This window comes from Crocodylus siamensis, chromosome 3 (genome assembly GCF_052110815.1).
Source record: "Crocodylus siamensis isolate JL-2025a chromosome 3, ASM5211081v1, whole genome shotgun sequence".
Taxonomy (NCBI): domain Eukaryota; kingdom Metazoa; phylum Chordata; order Crocodylia; family Crocodylidae; genus Crocodylus; species Crocodylus siamensis.
The window spans coordinates 240,186,299-240,201,724 of record NC_143397.1 but is presented as its reverse complement, the minus strand read 5'-3'; positions in this window follow the sequence as shown (position 1 = coordinate 240,201,724).

The following is a 15,426-nucleotide window of genomic DNA, read 5'->3' as shown; positions in this document are numbered from 1 at the left end:
TTGCTCTGCAGCAGGAACACTTCCAACTACGATTGGGAGAAATAAGTTATACCATCAAAAGTAACATAAAGACAGGCACAATCTTAAGAATATTCACAGTTCATGGATTATTTAACATCCGTTTTTGTGACTAAGACTTTATCTCCTGATATTTGAATAAGTCTGCTATTTGGGGCCTGATTATTTTTTCTATTATTATTATTAGTAATGTTATAATACTTCCCCACCCCAGAAATGCTCCCAGTTGCTTTGAAAAATTAGATCCCTGGCCTTGGAAGTAGGCAAAGCTGGAACCACCCAAATAAAGGCCATCTGAAAAATTGTACTAGAATGTTTTGAAAAGCAGGCTTGGGTTTGAGCGTATATTGAATATTACGGAGACGTGGTCATCTTGGAAAAGTATAAGCTGAAAATAGGGATGGCTGTTCTGGTGATAGTGATTTTTATTTTTCTTCAATTGCAAGTAATGGCATAATATGGCAATGAGGGTATAACTGCTACAAATTAGCTCCTTTTTCTCTTCAAAAATAGTTTCTCTTATTTTGAAAGGGGCATTTTTTTTAAAGAGAGCCCACTGACTTTGAAGTGGAAAAAATTGCATCAGAAGGTAGGCATCCTTAAAATCATTCACTGTCACTAATGTCCCTATTTCCATCACTGAAGACTGCCATTGCTGGTGCTCCTTGTCCATAGTCTGCCATCATAAAAACTTTTTCTCTCCCTTTGTCAGATGATTAATGCTAATGTTTTGCCTCATGACTGTGGAAAAATGTGTGCTGAATACTCAGTGTTCCCCATGCACTTTATAGCTCCGCTTCTTCCTAAACAAAGGTATCTGCTACTCCTTTGTGCCTACTTTGCCCCTAGCACAAGAATAGCAGTCACTAGACCTGGACACCATGGGGTTTCTACCATATTAAGCTATTGCTGCTTTTAAGCATTGCAAAGCTTGGAACAGCTGCAAGGAAGTGTGGACCTGGAACAGCCTCTTATTTTCAGCTGCATCATCTGGGGAGAAGGGTCAAGCAGAGCTTGGCTTGCGATGTTTTAAGTCTGTCATGTGGGATACAAATCCCAACTCATGAGACTACAAATAGGGTTATATGATCTCGCTCCTGCTTGGGCAAAGTTCAGTGCATGCAGGACTGGAGGATATGAAAGAACATTAGGCTTAATAAAGTAGCAATTGTGAAGCAATCCATCTCCTGTCAGACTGGCAGGAGAGGATCTGTGTTTTCTAAAAATATACACGGCTGGGACCAGCGAAGGGGCAGACGCTGTCCATCAGTTTGTTTGTTTACAGACCAAAAGATGATTTTAAATCTTCATGTTTCAGCAAACGTTAAAGGCTTAGAAATGCCTATGTCTTTCTGTTCAGAAATAGCCAAGGCTTCCATTCTCTTTCCCCTCCCCAAAGGAGGGTAGACATCACACAGCATCTTTTTGTACTTCGTAATGGACTTGGACAACAGGCACCACCCCCACCCCAAATCTAGGACTGAGTTGTGACTGTGCCACTATGTTCTGTGCTATTCCAAGCAGGGATTTGATTTACCCTGAGTATGGTCTACACTTACTGTTAGCTGTTGTGAAAAGAAAATGAAGGCTGCATTGTTGCTGCATTGGCTTCCTCATCCATGATCTCATATTGAAGCTGGCTCATCCAGAACAAGGCATTATCTAGATGACTTGCTGATGGAAACTTCTCTAGATGCAGACTAAGGGCAGGGCTACAGTGCAGTGGCAGACTGCTGCGTGGTGTTGTGGAGGAACCAAGGCACGTGCACCTCTCCTTGCTCCTCCCCATTTATGTCAACCTCAGAAATGAGGTGTGAGGATGCTTGGGGGAGCCCAAAGCTGCTGCTCTTGAGCATGCAAGAAACCCAGGTCTTGAGTGTGGTGCCAGGGTGCCCTCACTGCCTGGGACTGACATATCCAGAGTCGGGGGCAGTGGGTGGTCTTACATGTTTGGCAGTATGACTGGGCTCTCTGCTACTGCCATGTAGACATGCGTTTAAGGCTAGTTGGCATGTCTTAGTTATGCAAATAGTCAGGAAGTTGCAGGGGCTCCCCCCCACCTTCAAACTGCAATGTGAGAATATTTTGTTGTTAAAATTTTCCCTTTCTGGGTAAGAAAAAAAATGTCTAAGTCAAGGATCCTCCTCCAATATTCAGGAGCCAGCATCTCCCTAGGGCAAAATGCTGCCCGCAGGCCAGCTGCGGCCTGCCAGGCCATTCTATCTGCCCCACGGGGCTCCTAAAAAATTTAGAAAATCAATATTTATCTGCCCTTGGCTGCCTGTCATGCAGCCCTTGATGGCTTGCCAAAACTCAGTAAACGGCCCTCCATCTGAAATAATTCCCCACCCCTGCCCTAGAGCCTTGAGTGACTATTGGTATACCGGTTCCTTCGACCCCTGTTGTGCTACCGCTAGAAACAGAGGTTTAGGAGGGAATGAAAGCGGGAGCAGATGTTCTCGTGATGCACTTCCACAAGATGGCAGGGATTGTGCCAGACCTAGTCCCTTGCAGTGTTTCTGCTGAAATCTGGTGTGAACAACTAGTGACTGCGTAGCACAGTGAAACCAAAGCTGTCTTTACCTTGGAGCTCTGTCCTAGCTAAATTCAAATCTAAACGCTGCCTGTGTCTCTTTCAAAGGGCAGATTTGCTCCCGTGGTTGTACTAGCTTCACATTTTGCTGGAGTTCACCATGGTGTTTTTAGCAGATAGCCATGAATGCCTTGTGCCTCCTGAGGCTGGGCGGGGCACGGTGGCAGTGAGTGGGGCCTGCCCGCAGGCAGCAGTGGTGGCGGCAGCAGGGCATGGTGGTGGCGAGTGGGGACCACAGTGGTGTAGGCGGTGGGGATGGCAAGCACCGACTGCCTGCTGACAGCCCTGGCAGCGTCGGCCAATGTCAGGGGCTGCACATGCACCCGTGTGCACCCCTATGCGTCGCCAGTGCAGGTAGTAGTTTCCCCTGGAGGAAATGGCAGCTCGCGAGAGGCTGGTACCTCAAAGAAGTCAGAGCGGGCAAAGGTAAAGGTGAAGTTACACCAATGGAGATGCACTGATTCAGCAAATCAACCCGTTAGCCTTTCCCTGTGGGAGTCCTAGGAAGCTCGTCCTGAAGCCCTTGCTGCCCTTCCGTATTCCTGGAGGTGCTGGAGAGTACAATTTGCTTTTCTCTGTGTCTGTGGGGGTAAAGATGGCCCACAATATGCAAAGAAGAAACAAAGCTTCTTCTCAGTTCCATGTGCTAGATGTTTCTGGGTAAATAGTAGGCTTATTGAAGTAGCAAGAATCGGCAAAGTGAGAAGGTTCTTGACATGATTTGATGTGGATGAGCGACTCTCAGTCTGTTGTGACACTGAAACTGTGTTTGTCAGTCACAGTAAGGAGTCTGTCACAGCTAGCTTGTACTATAGAGTGGCTTTAAGGAAGCTGGTGGCATCTGCAAGGGAGAGCACTGTTTTGCTGGTCTCTGCTCTTGCTGTTTTATGTCCCTTTGATGGGGCCAATGTTCTGCTGAAATCCCAGTGAAATAGTATGCTGTGACTGGTACAAAGGTAATGCTCAAGGCGCAGTTTCCTTCCTGCATGACCACTGTCTGAAAAAGTGATGTTTTGCATTGCTGGCTGAGCAAAAGAAACATCGCTGCTTCCAAATAGGATGCGCACATTCGTTATGGTCGACTTGCATGAGTTTTTCCCCCAGCTACCACAAAACATTTCCTTTCAAGGTGTCTGAATCCCTCTCAACTCTTTTAAAATAAAATTGGGCATATTCCAAAATTAAACCATTTGGAAATGAAAATGTTGAAATGTTGCCAGAATGTCACCACATGAAACATTCTGGCATTTCCAAATCTTCGTTCCCCCAGCTCTGACTGAATTCAACCTGGATTTACAAATAGTTTCCATTTCCCTGCAACCACATTTTTCAACAAATAAATTAGTTGACCAAATATTTTTGCTGGTCCTACCTAGCAAAGGTATAGCTATGAATCATGGTGCCCTCGGCAGAAATGCTGAGAACGTGTGGGCGCTGGTGCTGAGCTCTGGAGAGCAGGGAGGGGGGTTGGAAATGGAGGGAGGGAGCACGCTGAATGCAGGAAAGGATGAAGGCAATCAGGACTCATCGTAGAGATGATACCTTTTATTAGACCAACAAGATTTTTGCAAAAAAAAAATCTTTTAATTGCAAGCTTTCAGGCACAAACACCCTTCATCAGGTATTGGAGAAAAGATTGTAAACATTCTCCTGGGTAGAAATTAAAGGTTCATATTTCATAGGATTTCACAGAGGAGTCAATAGATGGAAAACTCCTCTGGGCAATCAGCTCATCGCTGGTATGGAGCCTCTCACCTCCTGTGAGGAGCTGTGATGATGCAAATTACCTTGAAACAAAGGCAGGAGCAGGATTTCAGGTTTCAGGTGGTTACAGTTGCTTCCTGCTTGGGAAAATATGAAGATTTCATTACAAAAATCAGCTAAAATTTGATATCTTCCACGTGTCGGGTATCCAGGTTGTAGCCATATTGGTCTAGAGGAAACGGCAATCAGGACTCATAGTAGAGATTATGTCTTTTATTAGACCAAGAAGATTTTTGCAAAAATATTTCTTTAATTGCAAGCTTTTGGGCACAAATGCACAAAAAGGAGAAAAAGGATGAAAGCGCACGAGCTGCTGAATGCAGGCTGCTGCGGCTGTGGTGTGAGCTCTATAGGCGGACACAATTCTGGTCCTTCCTCTCAATTGGTACGTGGGGCTGGTCCCCTGTTCATCCACCTCTCGTTATATGGTTACTACTTAGGACAAGGGTGGATCCAGAATGGGCGCAGTGGTGCAGTTGTACCCCTCATTTGGATTGAATCACACCATGGGAGTCTCAAGGGACTTTTTAAAGTCCCTAAAGCAGGTGAAAATCCTCTCCCCCTTCCTCTTCCTGCTCAAAGGCATGGCCCCTCCCCACGTGCCTCTCTCTGCTGAGCCAGGGGCAGGGGAGCAGGAGAGCCTTTCTTGCCTACTTCATCCTTCTGCTGGGGATGGGGACAATGGCAACAAGGGTGCTCTGAGCAGCGTGGGGGAACTACTCTCCCATCATTGCTCTGCTGCTGTCCCCTCCCTAGCCCCCTACTCCACCAGGCTGACTCTGGAGCCTCCTCTCCCTGAGCAGTGGAAAAAGCAGAAGGAATGGGGGATGGGGAGGTGTCTCTGAGCGGGAAGGGGAAGAGATGGGGATTTTCACCTGCTTTAGGGACTTAAAGTTTGCCCACACTGGCGGGGGGAAGGGGGGGCAGGAGGTGTAACCAGTGCTGCATTGTGGGTTGCTGGAAATCCTGGATCTGCCACTAACTCAGGACAATAGGTGGTTAGCACACAGTCCTAAGGTTGCTCTTCCACCCAAATCTCTGAGCAAACCTTATGCTGATGTTGACTTCATCTCTCTCCCATTCAGAACAAGAGCCTTGTGAGTGCATCTCCCCAGTTGCTGCTTTTCAGCCTTTCTCTCTCCATTCTCACATTGCCACGTCTTTCTCTCAACTACCGTTTATTATCTGTATTGCTCGAAGGCCCTAGCCAAGAGCAGTGCCGCATCATAGCAGGCGCTATGCAGCAACATAGAAAGAGCTCTTCACCTTTTCCACATACCACTTGAGCTCCCTGGACTGTGAAGCACAAGTTCAGGCAGTTCTAATCCTGCCTTTGTTTTTCTTAAGGAAGATGATTGTAATGAACTTAGAATTTCACCCCACAATGTCACCTCCGACCTGGGACCAAACTTGGAAAATTTCAGCCTAAATGGAATGTATTTTGCTGCTTCAGTTAGTGTATAAGGTGCATTTCTAGAGTAACCCAGTTAACTACCCCTCTCTCCTGTATTGTTCAGGTATAAGTGGAAGAAGCCCAAGGGTAGACTGTAATAGGAGTTTAACCTCAGCTCTAGCGTATAATACCCATGCGTGGCGTTCTGTATGGCTGCTGCTGCGGCTTGATGGATTGGGACATGCAGAAGGAGAGGACAGACTGTGTACTACCGATGCATCTCCCATGAAAGCAGTCACGGGGATCACAGCCATCTGATTTCTATTCAGAACCCTGAAGTTTGAACGAAATACCCCAGGGACTGCTTATCCATTGCCTAGGAGGGCGGCTGCTCTCCATAGAGAGACTGTGCCTGCCTAGTGGAGTCTTTCTGTATACAGCAACTATCTTCTTGGGTAATGGACAACAAAAGCAGCTGTTTAGCCACCCCTGGTTAGAATCGGGCCATGTCCCCTGTAAAGAAGACTGAGGGACAAACTCTGCACTTTCTTTCCCCAACTCTCTGCCTCTCCCACACCCCTGGTTCTAATGGATATGCTGCATCCAAGAGGGAAACATCAAGAGAAATTTGAATGTCTAAAATCAGAGCCTTGAAAATGCTGTTGTTTTGACCTTCCTGGGCAAGACGAGCATGGCACAGAGGGGAAAAAAAAAAGTTCTGTATCAGTAGCATGTATGGTATGGTGATATAGCTTTTGAAGGTCTAGTAAACCTCTAAGAAATGTATCGTGGTCTAATCTCCTGAAACCAGGCAGATAACAATAGACGCCACTGTTTTATTTTTTGCTCGAGTAACTAAATGGCTAGGGAGTGTTCTAGCTGGCTGAAAACCCTATAATGCAAAGTCTTAAAGACAGCTCTATAAGTGCTATTAGATCGCAGCTCACCAGGGCTGAGTAATTACCAGATAATTTAATGCCAATGCAAACAAAATAAGCTCATGCATTTCCTCCCCTATAGAAATGCTGTGACCTTCAGGTCCTACTCTACTAGGTCCTCAAAGTCATTGCATAGCTTCTTTTGTCCCCTGGTGAATCTTAAATGAGATCAATAGCTTTCTCGGAGAGCCATAACAAAAGCCACTTGCTCCACAGAGCTGCCTTCTGAAGCTGCAAGCAATATTGAGTAAATGCTGCTGAGAAGGAGGATTTTCACTGTTGCCTCATCTAGTCACAATAAGCCCAGCTAATAAAGATAAGGCCCTCAATAAGTAGCAGAAGACAATGAGCAGGGAGATGCGTTAAGGAAAACAGCAGTTATTAGGGATGATCAACAGCCTCTTTGTTAAAGGGAGACTGGGTTGCCTTGTGTGAGAGCGCTGTTTTCAAGAGCTGCTGGACTCACAACCAAAGGGATCTGTGATTACTCTTGTGTGTGTGTGTGTGTGTGTATAGCAAGGCTGCAGAAGAATAAGCAACCCCCTGCTGCCAAGCCGGGATGCTGTCAACCCTGAGACCCCCCGCACAAGGGAGCACTTTTAGGGGTGAAAATAAGTCCATCTCTGTGTAGTCCTAAAGTGTCACGGTTATCGACACTGTTGGAAGGAGCTGAATTCCAGTGTTGGAGCTTGTTGCCCATGGGGTTGTTCCTGATTATCGCTACCTGCGGATGCTCATGGAGTAAATTGGATCAGTTAATCAGGGATGTGTAGACAAATCCTTAGTGATGGTACATGGGACATCAAATCAGGAACACTTTCTACCCAGAGCAACATCCTCACTGATGTCCAGGACAGAGTTGCCCTCAGGGAAAACTGTTGCCCTCGTACCCCATAAAAATAAGAGGTTAAGGTACTTTGTGTTTAAAACTCTGCTCAGAGTGATTTCAAAGCAAGGAAGGATAATAATTAACTACTGTATTGGGACTTCTGTGCTTGTGGGCTCAATTCCTGAGTCTGCCCCAGATTTTCTGTCTGGATCTTAAACAGGTCACATAATTTCCCTGTGCCTCGATACTCCAACTGCATCACGGAGACAATGCTACTACTGCCTTTCCCACACCTGTTGTCCTGCTTATTTAAATGATAAGCTCTTCAGGGCTACCTCACTGTGCGATTGTGCAGTGCCTAATGCCCTGAGACCCTTCAGTTATGCCTCTGGGTACAAATGTAAAACAAGTGATTATTAATAACAACAGCAACAGTTCAAATTCTGTGCCTAATTACATTCCTGACTGCTCTGAGACTGCACGGAGTCTCAAGCTTCAAATTCTCTCTCTCAGCAACTTATGCTCGGCTGCTATTGACTTTGGTGAGAGCTGTACGTACACACCGGTGGGGGGAACTTGACCTCTCTGTAAACCATCAGAGGATTCGGGTCAAAGACCAAAGTGATGAACAACGCCAATGTGGGGAACGTTATGGGTTGCTTAGGGAAACCTGGAGGAGCATTAAAGATGAGATTCTGGTGGGGCGTATTCAGTAAACCTGAACTAGGTTGAAAGCCTGGCTACAATTAGCAGACAACAGGGAAGGAGATCTTCAGAAAGAGGCTTAACATTCAGACAATAAGACATGACTTTGCTGTTTAATGTGTGTCCTGGGAGCATACTGAGGCATGAAGCAAAGCTGAGTATTTCCAGTTCATTGAAGAACTGCATAATCATTAATCAGTACGAGCTGACTGCACCATAGGCTAAACTAGAGCGTTGTGCTGAGATTAGTGGACAGGTTCTTGAAGGAAAAGGAGCATGTCATATCTGAATATTTAAATATACATATATATTAAATGTCTGCACATGATATGGTCCCTTTGATACTAGTGATATCTCAGGAGTAGCTCAGACAGGACCAGAAAAGATGAGCAGCTCTGTCTTACTTGAGCTGAGGAGACAATGATGCTCTTAATATTGAGAGGGATTGAATCACATATGCATACTAATGCATTATAAAACACCCAGTGGCAGCCTGCAAGTTCCAGTTTTAAAAGGGAAGCAATCCCCCCTCAGCAGTGATAAAGGAACAGATGCATTATCAGCCAGAAACACCAGAGTGACTGAGTTTGGGGGCCAGATTCCCAGAAGGGCTTAGCACCCAGCAGCAGCTCTAGATGGGCCCAAAATGCTCAGCCACTCATAGGCTGGAGACTGAAAGAAGGTTTTGCGGATGTTTAAAGGCATTCAACACTTTGGGGTTTGGAGGGAGATAGATCAGGCAGCAAATGTGAGACCTCCACCCAGAGACTTATGGCAGGGAGCAGGTGAGGCCTGGGTAGGAGACCAGGACATGCGTGTCTGAAATGCCAGCCAGGATTCTGCTCTGTCCTGCAAGCAGACAACTCCAAACACGGTCTTCTCTTATTTTTATCCCTCATGCTTTCACCTCTGAGTATTTCCTCCAGAGGTCTGAATGGCAAGTTTTGCACTGTGGGGTTGGTGCCGCACTCACCCACCCCTAGTGACACGGTTGGTTTCCTTTCCCTTTTAACCTGGTCTAAACTAGCCAGAAAAACAGACAGAGCAGCAAGAATACAGAATAATAATAATACGTAAATAAATAATACAGTAATAATGTAGAAGAAAGGTCTCTTAGGCAAGATTCAGAACAGGCAACTAACACCCATGTTCTGGCCCTGGCTCTAACACAGATGTACTGTGCAATCCTGTGAAAAAATTATGATTCTCTCTGCCTGTATTTTCCCACCAATAGTGATATTCATGTATCTATTTCATAGGAGCGAGCGTGGTAAGGAGTAAATCATGTTTTTGACATGGCAAGTTGCTGGATGCTAAATATTTAGATTATAAAATCTAACTAGGATTAGGATTATGTAGGGTTTAACATCTGGGGGACAGGGAAGATAAGGACTTTTCTATATACTGGGGAAATTTCCTAGACATCCCACTTATAGTCCCCAGCCAATTTATTGGGCATGTGGGTTTTTAATAGTATGTCTAAACCAGTGATTCTCAAGCAGAGCTGGGATTTTCCAAGGGGTGCCTTGAGTCCATTAAGGGGTGCCTTGAGTTTCTAAGGGTTGAGAACCACTGGTCTAAATAATGAGAGCTGAAATAAAATACAAATGCCATTTAGGGCACGTTTACATGCCTATGGCGCTGTTGTTACTGCGACCTCATTTAGGGCGCAGTAACTACTTCCTTAGTACAGTATGGGCTGTAATTGCGCCGTCATTTAGTACTTCCAAAAGGTACTAAATGACGGTGCAATGATGTCATTTAGTACTTCCGTAAGGAAGTACTAAATGACAGTGTAATTATAGCCCATACTGTGGCGTGCCAGCGGCGCATGGTTATTTTTAGCGGCTACGTCACTATAGCAACATGCTATAACAAGAAAGCATGTTGCTATGGTGACATAGCTCCAACATCATGGGTTGTGCCCTCCGATGCTACATCGCCGTAGTGTGTTGGTAGAGTGCCAGGGTCACATGTCAAGTATTGGGCTAACTCCCTGCTGAAAATAGCAAACCAATGAAAAAACTGCTTTCTCCAGCTGCAAATAGCGTGCTTCTTCCATGACTAGAGCTTGTCATACATCAGTCATTCAGTTGATACCTCCTTCCCCTCCAGTGCTTGTAATAATCCAGTTGAGATATGGTTCAACTGCCTAACACTTTGGAAACACTGCCTTATCTTTTGTGTTGCTTTTTCCTCCTCCTGGTTCATTTTTTTTCTCTTCTTATAAATTCTATTTCTCTGAATTCATTTGATTTTTCTGTTGTTGTCATGAAAGCATTTCAGCATTATGTTCCAGAACCATGAAATCCACCCATTATAACCAATCCCCAGAAGTGTGAAATTAACTATAGGATTCTATAGCCGCATCTTCCTGAATCTGTATTAGTGCTTTCTTTAGGATACACCATACAAATCAGACACCCACTCTGAAGAATTTGTCTTCAATGGAAAAAAGGAATGCTTTTAACTTGTGGTAAAGACCCACTGACTTGGATAAAAACTATAAATGGCTTTATCCTCCGTAGGATATTGTTTCCTGTTAATTACCAGGTGTTTGTTAATATGAGTTAAGAACACACCCTTTTAACTGGTGACAGCAGGGCCTAAAGAACACAAGAGATAAGAAGAGGGACCAGCACTTTCAGTGTTGTATATTAAGAGACTCTCAAAAATACAATTTATAAAAATAATTTGAACAACTGCTGTAAATTGCTATTTTATTTGTAGACATCCATATAGCTCAAGGCCAGAAAAGATTATTATGACCAATTACTCTCAACTCCTTCATAACAGGTATGTACAATATGGTGTGTACTGTTAGATACTGTGATGAGATAGGACATCTAAGAACCTGTGTAGACTATGGCCCCTGCCAGACGCACAAATAAAGGTACGGTAGGATCTTAGTCGTGATCCATACAATCGCATTCCTGCCATGATATATGTACAAGGCAGAAAACATGATTGTGGGATCATAGAATCATAGCGACATAGAAAGTTAGGGCTGAAAGGGATCTCAGGAGGTCACGTGTAGTTCAAGCCCCTGCTCAATGCAGGACCATCCCCAACTAGATCATCCCAGTCAAGGCTTTGTCTAGCTGGGTCTTAAAAACCTCCAAGGATGGAGCTTCCACCACCTCTCTGGGTAACCTGTTCCAGTGGTTTACTACCTTCCTAGTGAGAAAGTTTTTCCTACTATCTAACTTAAACACCCCTTGCTGCAACTTGAGACCATTGTATCTTGTTCTCTCAGCTGCCACCACTGAGAACAATCTCACCGGTTCCCAATCTGTGGTATGCGTACCACCAGCAGTATGCAGACAACTTGTCAGTGGTACGTGTTAACAGTTTTATTATAATTACTTTATATGATAAAAATTTCTTGGTGGTACTTAAGGTTGAACTGAAAAATTTGCTGGTGGTACTTAAGGTTGTATTGCTTTAAATTGGTGATGCGCAGCCTGTCAGAGTTTGGGAACTGCTGGAACTCCATCCTCTTCATAATCACCCTTCAGGTAGTTGAAGGCTACTATTAAATCCCTTCTCAGTCTTCTTTTCTTCAGACTAAATAAGCCCATAAGTCATGTGCCCCAGTCCCTTAACTATTTTCATTGCCCTCTGTTGGACTCTCTCCAATTCGTCCACATCCTTTCTGTAGGAGGGGGCCCCAAACTGGACACAGTACTGCGGATGTGGCCTCACCAGTGCTAAATAGAGGGGAAGAATCACTTCCCTTGATCTGTTGGCAACTTTCCTACTAATGCAACCAGTATGCTGTTACCCTTCTTTGCAACAATGGCACACTGTTTGCTCAGATTCAGCTTATTGGCCACTGTAAGCCCAGTCTTTTTCTGCAGAGTTGCTGCTTAGCTAGTTGGTCCCCCTCCTGCACCGGTGCATGGGATTGTTGTGTCCTAAGTACAGGCCTCTGCACTTCTCCTTATGGAACCTCATTAGTTTTCTTTTGGTCCAATCCTCCAATTTGTCATGGCCACTCTGAGTCCTAGCCCTACCCTCCATTGTATCTCCTTTTCCCCCCAGCTTGGGGGGAAACTCGCTGAGGGTGCACTCGATGCCACCTTCCAGGTCGTTGATGAAGATATTGAACAAAACTGGCTCCAGGATTGACTCCTGGGGCACTCCACTTAATAGCTGCCAACTAGACATCAAGACATTGATTACCCTTTGAGCACGACTGCCCAGCCAACTTTCTATCCACCTTACAGCCCATTCATCCAACCTATACTTCCTTAGCTTGTTTGTGAAAATGTCTGGGGAGATTATACCAAAAACCTTGTTAAAGTCGAGGTACATCATGTCCACTGCTCTTTTCATATCCACTAAGCCAGTCATCTCATCACAGAAACCAATCAGGTTGGTCAGGCATGATTTGCCCTTGGTGAATCCATACTGGCTATTCCTAATCACTTTCTCCTCCCATTACTTAGAAATAGATTTCTTGAGGACATGCTTCAGGATCTTTTCAGGCATCACATCCGGCCCCGTGGCCTTGTATATATCCAGCTTTTCTAAACAGTCCCTAACTTGTTCTTTCACCAAAGCTGGCTGGTTACCTCCCCCCAAACTATACTGCCTGGTACAGTAGTCTGGGAATTCACTTTGCCTGTGAAAGACAGAGGTGGAAAAGGCATTGAGTACCTCAGCCTTTTTTGCATCATCTCATTAGGTGGCCTCCCATTTTCAGTAAGGGACCCACATTTTTCCTGATTTTCCTCCTGTTGCTGACATACCTGTAGAAACACTACTTGTTTCCCTTCATATCCTTTGCTAGCTGCAACTCTAATTGCACTTTGACCTTCCTGATTTCATCCCCGCATGCCTGAGTAATACGCTTATACTCCTCCCTAGTCATTTGTCCAAGTTTCCACTTCTTGTAAGCTTCCTTTTTGTGTTTCAGCTCACTGAAGAGTTCTCTGCTAAGCCAACCTGGTCTTTTGCCATACTTGCTAGTCTTCCTGGACATCAGGATGGTTGGGATCAAGCATCAGAACCTATTGTGTCTTAATGCTGGTGCAGGGGGAACCCAGGCCCCCCCTACACCAGCAAGTAGCAAGCTTCTGCAGCTGGGAGCTCCCAGCTGAAGTGGCTCAAAGCCATGGGACTGCACTATGTGCTCCTGCAACTGGGAGTCCTATCAGCTCTGGGATCCCAGCTGCAGGATCCCATGGTGAACCCCCATGGCTGGGAGCCCCAACAGCTGAGGGCTTCCAGCCTTGGGAGCACACCTGGCCACACATTCAATTAATGGTGTCACAGGGACCAGTCACAAAGTTATTGCACATTTTTTGTAGAATAAATTTGTGGCTTATTCCTTGTTTTATGATGCCATTAATTGCTTTAACATGTGGCCAGATTACAACTTAAATGTGATTAACTGGTTAATCACATCTTAAGTGTAAAGTGGCAGGGGCCTAATAATATGAAATACGTTCAGTGTTGCTGTTACTATAAAAAGAGTGTGATTTCCAGAGCAAATGAAAATCCGAAGTCCCAGCCCCAGGGAACTTGCCACATTACTCTAGATGTGATGTTTGGTATTTTCAGAATTTTAGAAGCATCTAGGTTTCGCAGAATTGCTGCTATAAGATCTTTCTGGCAATTGGTGCTGATGGGGTTTATAAAATTTCTTCCCGAATGCTTTTCATCATTGGTGAAAAATGTAATCACACTTCTTTAATTAAAGAGACAAAGAATTACGGCAGAGGAAAAGAAACAGGTTTTAGAATTAAGATATGGATACCTATGAAATAGTCACATATAGATAGTAGTTTCAAGCTTTGTATCTTCTGGAGGCTGCATTCCCTAGAGGGCAACATTATCATGCTTTAGAGAGAATAATAGAGATGATAACCTCTCTCCCATGTGTCCTCTGGAGAGCAACTTGAACATGTACTCATGCAGACATGGGTACATACATAAATGCATTTGCCTAAGCCGATGTAGCATATTGCAACCAACAGAGCGGTGCTAACTTTAAAATTGTGGCATTACAGGTAGTTGGATGTACCTGTACTTGGGAAATTCATTCAATTGGCAATAGTAGGTCTGGGGAAAAAATGACATTACTTACATTGTAGTTGCTGTAGGCAATCTTCACTGTAAGATGGAAGAAGAGAGGGCATCTGACCATATACATTTAAAGCAGGGATGTTCAGCTGGTGGCCCGTGGGCTGCATCCAGCCCCTGAGCAGTTAAATTGTAGACCTTGGGTTTCCAGTCCAGCTGCTGCCGCCGTCACCAGTGTCCATACTTTCTTTCCCTCCTCCGGCTTACATTTCCTGCCCCTGACCCGCATCACCAAGTGGCTTGGGGGAACCTGGGGACCCTGCACAGTGTAATGTGGCGGTGGGGGGAGGTGCCCATCACATTGTGTGGAGGAGCCCGCATGAAGCCCAGGGACTGTGTACCCTGTGGCTGAGGGTCCTGGAGCCTCTGGCCATCAGAAGCTGGACAGCCCAGCTTTAAAGAACAATGTTTTTAAGTTCACAAGGATGTAGATGTTTCTCTTCCCTTGCACTTCAGTATCTCCAGGATGAATGTGTCACCACTATGCCCCCGCTAGAGAAATTCCTCATATATGCTATACCCTGAAAGGATGTAGTGTAGCTGCCCAGTGGACACATTGCTAAGCATCGCAAGAGACTTTTTGGTGTTTAACCAGCAGTGCACTAAAGCTATTACGTTACATCTTTTTAGGGTGTAATGCATGGGGAGCAGACTGCCATACCTTACTGCTGTGCTCCCTAACTAACATGCTTTCTTGACACTATAGATGTTATACATCAGCACTGTAGTCACTGCTGACCTGAGGTAGCTTTAAACAAGCTGGCTCAGGTCTTGGTAGCTATTTAGACATTGCAGAATGGAATACAGTGTAGGTGGCAAAACCTACCCAAGAAGCAGTGTAAACACTTGAGCAGTAGCTAGATGGCCACCAGTACCCCAGCTAGCTTCCTGAAAGTGGGCTTGGGCATGTCTCCACTAATACTACAATTACAGCAGTGTAAATATGTATATACACACATCTGACACTGCTGTTTTTGAGTGCTGGCAGACCACCATTTAACCACACCATTGAAAAGTGGCATTAGGAAGGGAATGAGAGCGTTAAAAGGAAATGGAGCAGCCAGTGTCTGCTTTGGAGGGGAAATACAAGAGCAGA